At 42.5% G+C, this 14,956-nt stretch overlaps 1 pseudogene; it reads right to left on the reverse strand.

Moving 5' to 3' along the window:
* Nucleotides 1–710: 710 nt before the first annotated feature.
* LOC118649447 lies at nt 711–2,905 on the reverse strand (annotated as a pseudogene).
* Nucleotides 2,906–14,956: the final 12,051 nt, after the last annotated feature.

Raw genomic sequence — 14,956 nt, forward strand, 5'->3', positions numbered from 1 at the left:
AATTGAATTGAATTGTAGGACACCCAGTTGGTGTTAGAGAATTGCTTGGTGACGTGGAGAAAAATCCCACACTTTGGAATTGGGTAGAGGATTGTAACTAAGCATTCCACTTTGTCCATGTAAGAAATGTACAAACCTGTAGAGAATTTTTATGTTTATTTGAGCCAAACTTATGACAATTGCTGGGAAGCAAAATCTCAATGGATTGAAAAAAAAAAATGCTCTGGAAAATGGCAGTTTCACCACTTATTTTATACATCAGAATCAAAGGGGAAGACATAGGGGGATTACATAAAATTCATTGGTGATAGATTTGGGAGGTGGGAGAAAGCAAAGCAGAGGAATCTCTGGGATTGGATGAAAAGTAAAATGGATAGGCCCATATTTCTTTTACATTGTTAACAGTGAACATTTACAGCACATAGAGATGGTATGCCGGAGAAGGAGGTAACAATGAGGGTTCTAGTGAGAGACTGTGCCCTGGGGGATCTGACAAAGGGGATTACTCTGATATTCCAAAGGTATGCTATTCTAGATGCAAAAGGCTCAGTTCAGGTAAAGACTGTCTTTGTCAAGGAAGATACTGGCCTACGACAGGACTACCCACCATGACTGGCCTTTAATTAGGAAGTTGTTTTTTTCAATGATCTCTGAACTTTTATTGGCCTCCTGCCTCCCCTCCCTAACAGGGTGCCCCACTTCTGCTACCCTTAATGCCTCAGAACTTTGGTGTAGTTGACCTCAGACATCACTTTGCTGTCCACAATCCTGCAGTTGGTGATCTTTTGGATGGATTGTATGGAGTGGCTGTTGTCGAGGGCATCACCAAGATTGAAGTCTTCCCCTTCTTCCAGCAGGTGGAGGTAGGTGGTGATCTCAGTCTCCAGCTTGATGTTAATAATCAGCAGGGCCTCTTACTCCTGGACCTGGCACTTCCCCTCTGCCTGAGTCTAGGCCATGCTTTGAGCTATTCTATCTGCATGACATAGCATCTCCACCTCCCTCAGGCTGTTCTCCAAACTGTCCTTCAGATTTCTCATCGAGTCCAGGCCGATCTCCAAGGACAGGACCCTATGTCTCAGCTCCATGAGTGTCATCTCAGCAGCTCCTATCTCAGCAGTCTGTGAGGTGACCACTGCAGTGCTCTCCTCTGTTGGGGTCCAGCCCCAGCAGGTCCAGGGGTTCCCATAGGTGTGGACAGAGTCAGCGATGAAGGAAGGACACGGAAGCAGCGTTCAGTTGGTCAGCATGGTTGGGTTCTCCCTTTATTGTTCTATTACATCTATATTTATACCATTTGATCCTATAAGCATGCCTCTATAATTATATCATGGTACGTTTTGGGTAACCTTCTACAGTTCCTTGCTTCATTTCGATAGTTTCTTATCTGACCTTTGCCAAAAATCCTGTCTCTATCTAGTTCTGTTGATTTTAATCTTGTCTAGGTTAATCTCTGTGTTCCATTATAAGGGCTATTCCAAGGTCACTGCTCTACTGATAGGCTACAAGGAAGTGACTGATGGAGTTTATCCTACCCAGTAAAGGTTATGTCCTCCCAGCCTCGCTGCTTGCCTTCCCTGGGACTGCCCTGTGTCGGTGGGCCTCCAGGGGTATAGGCTTTGGTGCTTTCCCTAGTGGGCAGACCCCTGGGGATGCGGGCCCAACAAGTCCCAAATTTATTGCCAACAGTCTTAGTCCAAGTTCTTCATAAGTAGTACATGGTATTTCTGTAACACTAGGGGGATTTACTGATTTATTCTCTTCCTTAGTCCTGTTAACCCCTAACCTGGGGAAACAACCTTTCTTGGGAGGTGGTCTTGGTTAAAACACATAGCGCTAAGAGGGGGAGCGAACATATGTCATATACGCTAGGTCCCTTGAAACATAAGCTGTGCAGGTGTTTCTTCCCTGCAGCGACTGCATCAAGCAGCAAGGGTGGAGAGGCTCCGGCAAATTCCCCCATTTTTATTTTTTAAATGACAGCGCGTGTAAATCAGCGGCCACCTCTCGGATTGGGTTGTTTAAGACTCCGAAGAAGACTTGTTTGTGATTTTGCTAACAGGTCAGTCAGAGGCTTAACCCTATATCGGCTCCCCACACTCCTCCATCTACTGGGACCACTACTTATCTAGCTCCTCTCGGTCCTTCCGAGCCAGCGCATCATACTGGGCCCAGATGTCTGCCATGATCTTGCTGATGTCATGAGATTCAGGGGCATCCAACTCCACAGCCAACCCAGAGTTGGCAGTCTAATTTATAGACCATTTACTTCCTCCTCATGCTTCTTCATGAAGAGCAGCTGCTCCTTGAGAGCCTCAATCTCTGTCTCCAGCTGTAACTGAGTGACATTGGTGTTATCAGTGACCTTTCGGAGCCCATTGGTGTCACTCTCCACAGACTGGTGCATGGCCAGCTCCATCTCATACGTAACTCTGAAGTCATCAGCAGCAAGATGGGCATTGTCAGTCTGCAGAATAATGCAGGTATTGGCCACAGGATTTGCAAAGATCTGAGCCCTCGGGTCCTCGATGGTCTTGAAATAATACCCCCAGTCTCTGACCTGGATCCCTTCTCCTCCAAGTGTTCCTGGATTTTGCTTTCCAGTCCCTAATTATCAGCCTCCAGCTTTCTCACCCTCTTCAGGTAGGAGGCCAGATGGTCATTCAGGCATTGCATAGTCTCCTTCTCACTCTGGATGCCCCTATACTTGCCAGACCCCTGGCCATCCTTGCAGCCAGGCCCCCAGATTCCCAGCTGCCCTGCACATTGCTGGAGTGGGGCTCAGAGATCTGGAGCCCAAGCCCCCAGAGCCTGCATGGATGCTGGCCATGCTGCTGCTGGGTGACTGTACGGAGCCCAGGGTCCAGTAGTTTGTGGAGAAGCTGGAGCAGGTGCTAAAGCTCATGTTGTCCAAGGAGGGAAGGTGAGAAGCTGAGACAGGTTCAAGCGCAAGTTAGGAAGTTTTAATTTCAGAGCATCCTATGTGGTTACTTTCAGTCTCTGAGTGTGTAAGCCCTGACATGCAGGCCTCCCTGGGCTTGTCAGGTTTAGTATGCGGCCCCTTTCTGTTCAAAACTTGAAAGGTACAGATTGTCATTCTGAATAAAAAAGAGCAAGACCAAACTATATGCTGTATGACAAGAAAAGCAGCTTAAATTCAAAGAAACAAAGAGATACTCTGGTTTCTCTTCAGATCGCATAAATCTTTTGCCTTTTACAAAGAAACAAAGAGATTAAAAGTAAAAAATAAATAAAAAAAAGAAAGAAGGAATTCCAGTTTCAGATATGACATGTAACGAGCTTATAACATTCGTCACTTCCATCCTCATATGATAAAAGCTGAACAAACTGAAAATAAGTGGCTTTTCTTAGACTCATCAGAAAACTGATATCCTAGGGCAGTGATGGCGAACCTATGACACTTGCGTCAGAGGTGACACACGAACTCATTTTTTTGGTTGTTTTTTCTTTGTTAAATAGCATTTAAATATATAAAATAAATATCAAAAATATACATCTTTGTTTTACTATGGTTGCAAATATCAAAAAATTTCTATATGTGACATGGCACCAGAGTTAAGTTAGGGTTTTTCAAAATGCTGACACGCCGAGCTCAAAAGGTTCACCATCACTGTCCTAGGGCAAAGCACCACCCTAAAATCTGGAGACAGGTGAATGCAGAGAAATCACATCCTCTATCTGTTTAGCTAGAGAGGAAGCTGCTGCTGCCACAAAATGGTAGGAACACTTAAATGATAATTTTGATGAATTGCTGGAGGCTCAATGGTGGGGAAGCTTGAGAGTGAGAAACTCCTGGGCGGTGCAATTTCATGGGCTTTATAGTCAGGAATCCCACCTGATTCTCAAGGTGAGGATCTAACAAAAACTCCCTCATGGCTCTAGCCGGTTTGGCTCCGTGGATAGAGTGTCGGCCTGCAGACTGAAGTGTCCAGGGTTTGATTCCGGTCAAGGGCACATGCCTGGGTGCGTGTTAGATCCCCAGTGTGGGGCATGCAGGAGGCAGCCAATCAATGATTCTCTCTCATCATTAATATTTATATCTCTCCCTCTCCCTTCCACTCTGAAGTCAATAAAAATATGTTTTAATAAACCCAAAAAACAATTCCCTCATATTTCAGGCAAAGGTGAGGGGGGGAGTAACTATTTACATAAATGTTCAGAGCATTCTCCATAACAAAAGTCTTCTCTCCAAGGGACCAACTTTACCATAGTCTTATCAACCTTGTGGGAAGGGCAGTTAGCCAATTCCAGCTCCCTATAGCCTTCCTGCCTCACCTAAATGCAAAAAAGAGACAAATAATAAAAATAACTTCTGAAGGTTACAGCCCAGAGACTCAGGCACACTAAAACTCTGAGATTTAATCATAAGATTATAGAGTGCTTCTCTTCCCAGCACCTCACCACCACCTCAACAGGGCTCCAGCAGAATAACAGCATGTTACAACTGAAAAAGCTGAAAAACACGAGGTCACTTGAGGTAATTGAATTCTCTGGCACCTAAGCTACAATAAATTTTCAACACAGCCCAGCTCCCAGCCAGATTAATATAAAACCTCACACTAAAGGCCTATTTTATTAGTTCTTATTAACTAATACATTATGCCTGCTTTAATAAGAAAGTACAAGGCATGCCAAAATGCAAGAAAAAATCAGTCTGAAGAGACAAAGCAAGCATCAGAACCAGACTCCGATATGACACAGATTTTGAAATTCTGAGATAGGGAATGAAAAGTAACTATGACTACCCTGGCCCATGTGGCTCAGTTGATTGGGCATCGTCCAATGCCAGATGGATTCCCAAATGGGACACATGCCTGGATTTCAGACGAGACCCCCAGTAGGGGTTGTGCAGAGGCAGCTGATTGATGTTTCTCTCTCACATCAATATTTCTCTCTCCCTTATTCTCTCTCTAGAAAGCAATAAAAAATATTTTAAAAAATAACTATAATTAATATGTTAAGGGCTCTAATAAAAAAGACATACAAAAACAGATAGATAATATAAGCAGAAAGATAAACATTCTAAGAAAGAATCAAAAGGAATGCGAGAAATAAAATAGCATAAATGAAGAATGCCTTTAATGGGTTCATCAGCAGACTAGATCCACACAGCTGAGAAGAGTAGGCAAGAATGAAGATATGTCAATAGAAATTTCCCGAACTAAAATGCAAAGAAAAATAAAAGAAAAAGAACAGAATATTCAAGAATTTTTGGAACAATTACAAAAGGTAAAACATATGTGTATCTGGAGTTCCAGAAAAAGAAGAAAGAGGAAAAGGAGCAGAAGAAATCTGAGAATGGTTGACACCAGACTACAGAAAGTTCAGAGAATACCAAAAAATCTGTACATAAGCATATCATACTTAAACTACAGAAAACCAAGGCAGAGGACGTCTTGAAAAAAGTTAGAGAAAGGTGAGGGAAGGACATCTTACCTATAGAGCAACAAGGATAAAAATTACATTGAACTTATCATCAGACACCATGCAAGCAAGAGAGTGAAGTGAAATATTTTAAATTTTGAAAGAAAAAACCTACTAACCTAAAATTCTGCATTCAGCAAAATATTCCTTCAAAAGTAAAGAATAAATACTGTTTTAAGAAAAAACCTGGGAAAATTTATCACAGTAGGCCTGCCCTCCAATAAATGTTTTAAAAGAAGCTCTTTAGAGAGATTAAAAATGAAATAGGTGAGAAATTTGGATCTATATAATCAAAGGAAGAACACCAGGGAAGTAATAGGTAGAGTATAATATTTTGCTTTTCTTATTCTTAATTGATCTAATAGTTAACTATTTGTTCAAAGTAATAATAGTCACAATGTTTTGGATGATTATAGCAGATAGATAAGTGAATAACAGCAATATTATAAGAAACAGGAGGGAGGAATTGAGAATTATGGATATAGATATATTTGAAAGTGGACTTAGAATTATTTATAAGTATATATTATAAACTCTACAATAACTACTAAAATATTTTTAAAAGAAGTATAACTGATGTTAAGAGATGAAATGGAATCATATAAAATGCTCAATAAAAATTAGAAAAGGCAGAAAGAGAGGAAAAGATTTTTAAAAGTAAAGAGTAAATGCAACAAATAAGACTTTATAAATACAGTAGGTATTAATCCAACTATATAAAAACACTTAAAATGTTAATAGCAAATATAGATATTAAAAGACAGAGATTGGCACTATGGATAAAACACAAGACCAAACTATACGCTGTCCAACAGAATTCCACTTTAAATATAAAGACACCAGTAGATTAAATTAAAGGGGTAGAGAAAGAGATACCATTCTAACACTGAAAGGGCGAGTCATTGCGGGGCCTACGTGGGCCGGCCGCCGGGCCCCATGAGGCACAGCCTGACCACAGTGCTGGCGGCCTCGGGCACCGACTCCCCAGCCCACGGCGGGAGCCCGACGCAGGCCACCTACCCACCGCCCCTGGACCAGACCCACGCGGCAGCGGTAGTGGCGGTGGCAGGGCAGGGCGTGTGCCCTCGCCCGAGGAGATGGAGGAGGAGGTGGCGGCGATCGCCAGCGCCCCTGGGGACGAGACGGAGGATGTGGACTTCCTGTCTGGGCTGGGATTGGTTGATCTGCTGGACCGCTGGCAACTGGACTGGCCCCTGGAGCCCGGGCTCAGCTCGCCCTTGGGGGGGCGAGGACTGCACCTTCCATCTTGCCCTGGGTCCTCCATTTTTGGGCAGAGCCATGTGCTCGGCGGGGGCTTCTTCCTGGAGGCCCAGGCCTCTGCTGGCCACGCCCAGGATTTCTCTGGACTAACCAATGATAATCAAGGGAAGTGCACACCATCAATATGACCACATCCTGTGTAACAAGACCCGACTCGCGCCTGGCCAGTCGGCGGGGCCCACAGTCCCCTCCCCTGCTCTTACTATAAAACCCACAATCCCATCAGGCCTCGCTCTCTTTCGGCCACTGGGCTTACCGTTGTTGTATCGGTGAGTGTGGTCGGGGAGCCGAACTAGTTCGAAATGAAGGACTCTTTGCTTTTGCATCGGACTCGCTGGCTCCCTGATGGGCTTTTTGGGAACCTTGAAATCTGGGCACAACAAACACTAGTCAAAAGAAAGTGTAGTTGCTATATTAATTTCAGACAAAGCAGACTGCAGAACAAGATAAATTATCAGGGATAAAGAAGGACATTACATAGTGATAAAGGGCTCAATTCCCCAAGAAGACACAATCCTTAACTTGTATGAACCTAACAACAGAGGCAGCCTAGCCAGTGTGGCTCAGTGGTTGAGAGTCAGCCCATGAACCAGGAAGTCATGGTTCAATTCCTGGTCAAGGCACATGCCCGGGTTGTGGGCTCAATCCTCAGTGGAGAGGTATGTACAGGAGGCAGCTGATCAATGATTCTCTCTCATCATTGATGTTTTTGTCTCTCCCTCTCCCTTCCTTATCTGAAATCAATATATATATATATATATATATATATATATATATATATATATATGCATATATATGCATACTAGAGGCCCGGTGCACAAAAATTTGTGCACTCGGCGGGGAGGGGGGTCCCTCAGCCCGGCCTGTGCCCTCTCGCAGTCTGGGACCCCTCGGGAGATAATGACCTGCTGGCATAGGCCTGCTCCCGGGTGGCAGAGTGCCGGGAGCCGGTCCATCCTTGCTGTTTCAAGGGACCTGGCGTATATGGCATACTGTTCTTAATATGTTTGCTCACCTTCTTGGCGCTATGTGTTTTAACCAAGGTCACCTCTCCGAGAAAGGTTGTTTCCCCAGGTAAGGATTTTCCCCCGAAGTTAGGGAGGGAATAAAACCCCTTCGCTAAGTGCCAGGCGGGTAGTTAATCACTTTAACTACGAACAATCATGCTTAAGCTACATAATCTTTACTCCCTGGAATGGAGATAAGAAACGTCCTAACCTTGGGAATAGAGATTGATAGGATTGAATCAACTGGTATAAATACAGATGTAACAAGACAACAAGAGACAGAACTTAGAAGACAGAACCTAGATACAGAACCTAGACACAGAACCTACACAGAACCTAGAGACAGAAGAACTTTGCTGGAGAGAACATGGCAAAAGATCCTGGACAGAAACTGGAGACAGAACCTAGAGACAGAACCTAGTGAGAGAACATGGCAAAAGATCCTGGACTGAATCTGACTACAGAAATTGGCAAGAGAACCTGACTAGAACCTGGTGACTGAACCTGGCTGGAGAACCTGGACAGAACCTGGCTGGAGAACCTAGCAAGAGAACATGGACACAGAACCTGGCTGGAGATCCTAACCAGAACTTCGCTGGAGATCCTGACCAGAACTCGGCTAGAGATCCTGGCTAGGTTGCTGATCAACTGAACGCTGTCTCTGTGTCATTCCTTCTTCGCTGACTCCGTCCACACCTTTGGGGACCCCTGGACCTACTGGGGTTGGACCCCAGCAGCAGAGGGCAGGCCCAATCCCTAGGTGCAGCCCCTGGTCGGGTTCAGAGCAGGGCTGATTGGGGAGTTGGGGTGCCACCCCCTGTCATGCACAGAGCAGGGCGGATAGGGAGGTTGCAATGCCACCCTCAGTCATGCACAGAGCAGGGCCCATCAGGGGGTTGGGGCTCTGTACCCTGTCACGCCCAGAGCAGGGCTGATCAGGGGGTTGGGGAGCTCCCCCCTGTCATGCATAGAGCAGGGCTGATCAGGGGGTTGGGGGGCTCCCCCCTATCAGGCACAGAGCAGGGCCGATCAGGGGGTTGAGGAGCTCCCCCCTGTCACTCACAGAGCAGGGCCGATCAGGGGGTTGGGGTGCCGCACTCTGTCACACACAGAGCAGGGCCGATCAGGGGGTTGGGGAGCTCCCCCCATCAGGCACAGAGCAGGGCTGATCAGGGGGTTCAGGCGCCTTCCCCTGTCACGAACAGAGCAGGGTGGATAGGGAGGTTGTGGCCCCACCCCCTGTCACACACAGAGCCGCAGAGTGATCAGGGGGTTTGGGCACTGCCCCCTGTCACACTGATCCCGGTGGTGGGAGGCATATTACCCTTTTACTATATAGGATAGAGGCCTGGTGCACGGGTGGAGGCCAGCTGGTTTGCCCTGAAGGGTGTCCTGGATCAGGGTGGGGAACCCCACTGGGGTGCCTGGCCAGCCTGGATGAGGGGATGATTGCTGTTTGCAGCTGGTCACACACTCTTCAGGGTGGGGGTTCCCACTGGGGTGCCTGGCCAGTCTGGGTGAGGGGCTGAGGGCTGTTTTCAGGTTGGTGGGTAACTGAAGCTCCCAACCACTCTTTTTTTTCTTTTCTTTTATTTTATTTTATTCTGGGCCAGCTTTAGCTCTGAGGCTTGGCTCCAGATCTTAGGCCTCAGGTGCTGAAAGCAGGTATCTGGTTTGTTTGGGTTCTATAATTGAAATACTGTTTCAACTCCAGCTCTGAGGTCCCGGCTGGCTGAAAGCAGGTTTCTGGGGTTTTGTTTAGCTTCTATATTTGTAACAATGTTTCAAACTGCAAGCTCAGAGGCTGGCAGCGGCAGGCGGGGAACGTTGGAGTCCTCTGTCACTGAAGCAAGCAAGCCTCATGTTTGCTTCAAGCTGCCTGGCTGCCGGCCACCATCTTGGCTGGCAGTTAATTTGCATATTGCCGTGATTAGCCAATGGGAAGGGTAGTGGACGTATGGCTAATTACCATGTTTCTCTTTTATTAGATAGGATGGTAAATGTGAGGCAAAAACTTACAGAACTGCAAGGAGAAATAGACAAATCTGTTATAGTTAGAGACTTCCAACTCCTCTTTCAGTAATTGATGGATTCATAGGCAGAAAACCAACAAGGATATAATTAACTGAAAAGCACACTTAATCAACTAGATCTAATTGGCATTCTATAATACTACAAAAGTAGAATACACATTCTTCTCAAACTCATATGGAATATTTAGTAAGATTTACCACATTTTGGACCATGAAACAAACCTTAACAAATTTAAAAGAATAGAAATGATACAAATTATGTTCTTATCACAATGAAATTAAAGTAGAAATCAATAACAGATTGGAAAATTAATTAACAGTAGCTGGAAAATCCCCAAATAGTTTCAGATTAAACATCACATTTCTAAATAAAACATGGGTGAAAAAAGTATGAAGAGAAATTTTAAGATATTTTGAACTAAATGAAATACAACTTATCAAAACTTATGGAATGCAGTGAAAGCCATGCTCAGAGAGAAATTATAGCATTGAATGCATATATTAGAAAAGAAAAAAGATCTAAAATCAATAATCTAATCTTCACCTTAGGAACCTAGAAAAGGAAAAACAAATTAATTTTAAAATGAGATATTAATAAACATGAAATGTTGCCCTGGCCGGTGTGGCTCAGTGGATAGAGCATCAGCCTGCGGACTCAAGGGTCCCAGGTTCGATTCCGGTCAATGGCATGTACCTTGGTTGCTGGCACATCCCCATGTAGGGGGTGTGCAGGAGGCAGCTGATCGATGCTTCTCTCTCATCGATGTTTCTAACTCTCTATCCCTCTCCCTTCCTCTCTGTAAAAAATCAATAAAATATATTAAAAAAAGAAAAAAGAAATGTTCATGCATTAGAAAACTCACTATTGTTAAGATGTCAAATCTCACTAAATTGATTTATAGGATCAACTTATTACATCAGGCTTTTTGGTAGAAATAAGAAGTTGATACTAAAATGTATATGAGAATCCAAGACAATTTTTTTAAAAGAAGATAAAGGTTGGAGTTATACTACATGATTGTTAAAAATTACAAAAAAGCTTTAGTAGTCAAAGCAATGTAATATTAGCATCAAAGATGGGCATATATATTATTATTTTTTTTTTCTTAACCTTTATTTTTCTTCCAAATTACAAAAGTAATACATGCTCAATCTTAAAAAACACAGAAAATCACAAAGGTAAAGATGGTCTATATTCTTTTTTTTTTATTTGCTTATTTTTTTTTATTATTATTAGTTAAGGTATTACAAATGTGTCCACATCCCCCCCTTTAACCCCCAACCTCCCCCCCACACACAAACTCATGCTCCCATCCCCCTGTTGTCCATGTCCATTGATTTGGCTTATATACATGTATACAAGTCCTTCGGTTGATCTCTTCCCCTTACCGCCGCCATCCCCTACTTTCCTTCTGGGGATTGATAGCCTGATCGCTGTTTCTCAGTCTTTGGGTCTGTCCCTTTTCATCAGACTATGTTGTTCTCTATAATCCACAAATGAGTGAGATCATGTGGTATTTATCTTTCTCTGACTGGCTTATTTCACTTAGCATAATGCTCTCCAGTTCCATCCATGCTGTTGCAAAAGGCAAGAGTTCCTTTTTTTTTTTTTACCGCAGCGTAGTATTCCATTGTGTATATGTACCACAGTTTTCTAATCCACTCATCTGCTGATGGGCACTTAGGCTGTTTCCAAATCTTAGCTATGGTGAATTGTGCTGCTATGAACATAGGGGTGCATATATCTTTTCTGATTGGCGTTTCTGGTTTCTTGGGATATATTCCTAGTAGTGGGATCACTGGGTCAAATGGGAGTTCCATTTTTAGTCTTCTGAGGTAGCTCCATACTGTTCTCCACAGTGGCTGCACCAGTCTGCATTCCCACCAGCAGTGCAGAAGGGTTCCTTTTTCTCCACATCCTCTCCAACACTTGTTGTTTGTTGATTTGTTGATGATAGCCATTCTGACAGGTGTGAGATGATACCGCATTGTTGTTTTGATTTGCATCTCTCGTATAATTAGTGACTTTGAGCAGGTTTTCATATGTCTTTCGGCCTTCTGTATGTCCTCTTTCGAGAAGTGTCTATCTAGGTCCGTTGCCCATTTTTTTATTGGATTGTTTATCTTCCTTTTGTTAAGTTTCATGAGATCCCTGTAAATGTTGGAAATTAAACCCTTATCGGTGGTATCATTGACAAATATGTTCTCCCATGTAGTGGGTCTTCTTGTTGTTTTGTTGATGGTTTCCTTTGCTGTGCAAAAGCTTTTTATTTTGATGTAGTCCCATTTGTTTATTTTCTCTTTAGTTTCCATTGCCCTAGGAGCATTATCAGAGAAGAAATTTCTTCGGCATATGTTTGCGATTTCGCTGCCTGTGGATTCCTCTAGTATTTTTATGGTTTCCCGTCTTACGTTTAAGTCTTTTATCCATTTTGAGTTTAATTTTGTGTATGGTGTGAGTTGGTGATCTAGTTTCATCCTTTTGCATGTATCTGTCCAATTTTCCCAACACCATTTATTGAAAAGACTGTCTTGACTCCATTGTATGCTCTTGCCTCCTTTGTCGAATATTAATTGGGCATAGTGGTTTGGGTCGATTTCTGGGGTCTCTATTCTATTCCATTGATCTATATGTCTGTTCTTGTGCCAATACCAAGCTGTTTTAAGAACAGTGGCTTTGTAATACAGTTTTATATTTGGTATTGAGATCCCACCTACTCTGTTCTTTCTCAGGATTGCTGCAGCTATTCGGGGTCTTTTTTTATTCCAGATGAATTTTTGGAACATTCGTTCTAGATTTGTGAAATATGCCGTTGGCAATTTAATGGGGATTGCATTGAATCTATAAATTGCTTTGGGTAGTATGGACATTTTGATGATGTTGATTCTACCAATTCATGAACACGGTATATTCTTCCATCTGTTTATGTCTTCCTCTATCTCTTTTTTCAGTGTCCTGTAGTTTTCAGCATATAAGTCTTTTACCTCCTTAGTTAAGTTTATTCCTAGGTATTTTAATTTTTTTGGTGCAATGGTAAATGGGATTGCTTCTGTAGTTTCACTTTCTGTAAGTTCACTATTGGTGTAAATAAATGCCATGGATTTCTTAGCATTAATTTTGTATCCTGCTACATTGCCGAATTCATTTATTAAGTCTAATAATTTTTTGATGGAGTCTTTTGGGTTCTGTATGTACAGTATCATGTCATCTGCAAATAAGGACAGTTTTACTTCTTCTTTTCCAATCTGGATGCCTTTTATTTCTTCTTCGTGTCTGATCGCAATGGCTAGTACTTCCAGTACTATCTTGAACAGGAGTGGTGAGAGGGGGCATCCCTGTCTTGTTCCTGTTTTTAGGGGGAATGGTTTTAGTTTTTTCCCATTGATTATGATGTTGGCTGTGGGTTTGTCATATATGGCTTTTATTATGTTGAGGTGGGCATATATATTATTGAAACAGAATTGAGGGTCCAGAAATAAAACCTTATATTTATGGCCAACTGATTTTCAACCAGAGTAACAAAACAATTCAATGGAGATATGATAATCTTTGCAACAACAGGGGCTAGGATAGGGGATATTCATATGCAATAAAATAAACTTTAGATTCTTCTCCCACATCATACACAAACATTAACTCAAAATGGATCATTGCTCTAAGTGTAACAGCTAAAACTATGAAAGTTTTAGACAGAAACAGGAGAAAAATCTTTGAGAAATCTTTATGGCTTCAAAACAGGAGCCATAAAAAATGGATAAATTGCACTTTATTAAAATAAAAACCTTTGTGCTTTCAGAAACAACATTAACACAATAAAAAAAGACTAGACACAGACTGGGATAAAGTATTTACAAAACATGTATCTGATTAAGGGCTTTAAATGTGACGCAAAAGTATCTAGAATATAAAAGAACTTTTACAACTCCATAATAGGTAGACAACTTGATTAAAAAATGGATAAAAGGCTGAAATAAGCATTTCACCAAGGAAGACTTATGAATAGCTAGTACACACATGGAAAGGTGCTCAACATATTTAGTCATAAGGAAATGCAAATCAAAATCATAATGTGATACCACTGCATACTCACTAGATGCTATACTCAGAAGCACAGTATTGATGAGGATACGGAAAAACAGAGCCATCACAGATTTATGGCAGGAATGAAAATGGTACATTCACTTTGGAAAACTGTTTGGTTGTTTCTTTAAATTAAAATAAACTTACCCCAAACCCAGCAATTTTACTCTAAGGAATCTTTCCAAGAGAAAGTAAGACATGCCCACAAAAGACTTGTAGGTAAATGTTCATAGCAGCATTATTTACAGTAGCCCCAAATTGGAAGTAATCCAATGGCTACCAGCTGGTGAATGGATAAACCCAATGTGGTATATCCATGCATAGAATACTACTCTGCAATAAGAAGGAAAAAAATACCTGTACATGTTACAACATGGATGGGCCTAAAAAAAATCCTTAAAGAAGCCAGATGCAAAAACTACATATATTATATCATCTCATTTATATTAAATGTCCAGAAAAGGGAAATTATAAAAACAGAAAGCAGATCAGTGATTACCTGTGGTGGGGGGGTGGGAGTGAATATTGACTGCAAATAAATTTAATAGAATTTCAGGATGATAACCATATTCTAAGACTGAATTGTGGTGATGACTGCACAACTCTTTCCTTTTATTAAAAATAATTAAATTGCACACCTGCAATGGGTGAATTTTAAGCTTTGTAAATTATACCTCAATAAGTCTATAAAAGAAAATCTCGCCCTGCCAGCATGGCTCAGTGGCTAAACGTTGACCCATGAACCAAGAAGTTACCAGTTTTATTCCCAGTCAGGGCCCAAGGCCCAGGTTTCTGGCTCAATCCCTAGTAGGGGGCGTGCAGGAGGCAGCCAATCGATGTTTGTATCTCTCCATCCTTCTCCCTTCCTCTCTTACTAAACATCAATTTTAAAATAAGAAAAGAACATCTGATGCTCAGTATTGATTCAGCAAGAGAGATGTGGCCTCTGGAAGATCAAAGACCAGAATAACAGCTCCTCATTTGTGTGGACAAAGACATTCTGCTACGACAAATTCTCTCTCCCTCCTCCTGACCGACACTGACTGGCTGCACTCTAGCCTTGGCCAAAGCAATCCTGTTCAGCTGTCCATCATCCCTGCGGACGCTGA

This window comes from Myotis myotis, unplaced genomic scaffold, assembly GCF_014108235.1.
Source record: "Myotis myotis isolate mMyoMyo1 unplaced genomic scaffold, mMyoMyo1.p scaffold_m19_p_3, whole genome shotgun sequence".
In the NCBI taxonomy this organism is placed as follows: domain Eukaryota; kingdom Metazoa; phylum Chordata; class Mammalia; order Chiroptera; family Vespertilionidae; genus Myotis; species Myotis myotis.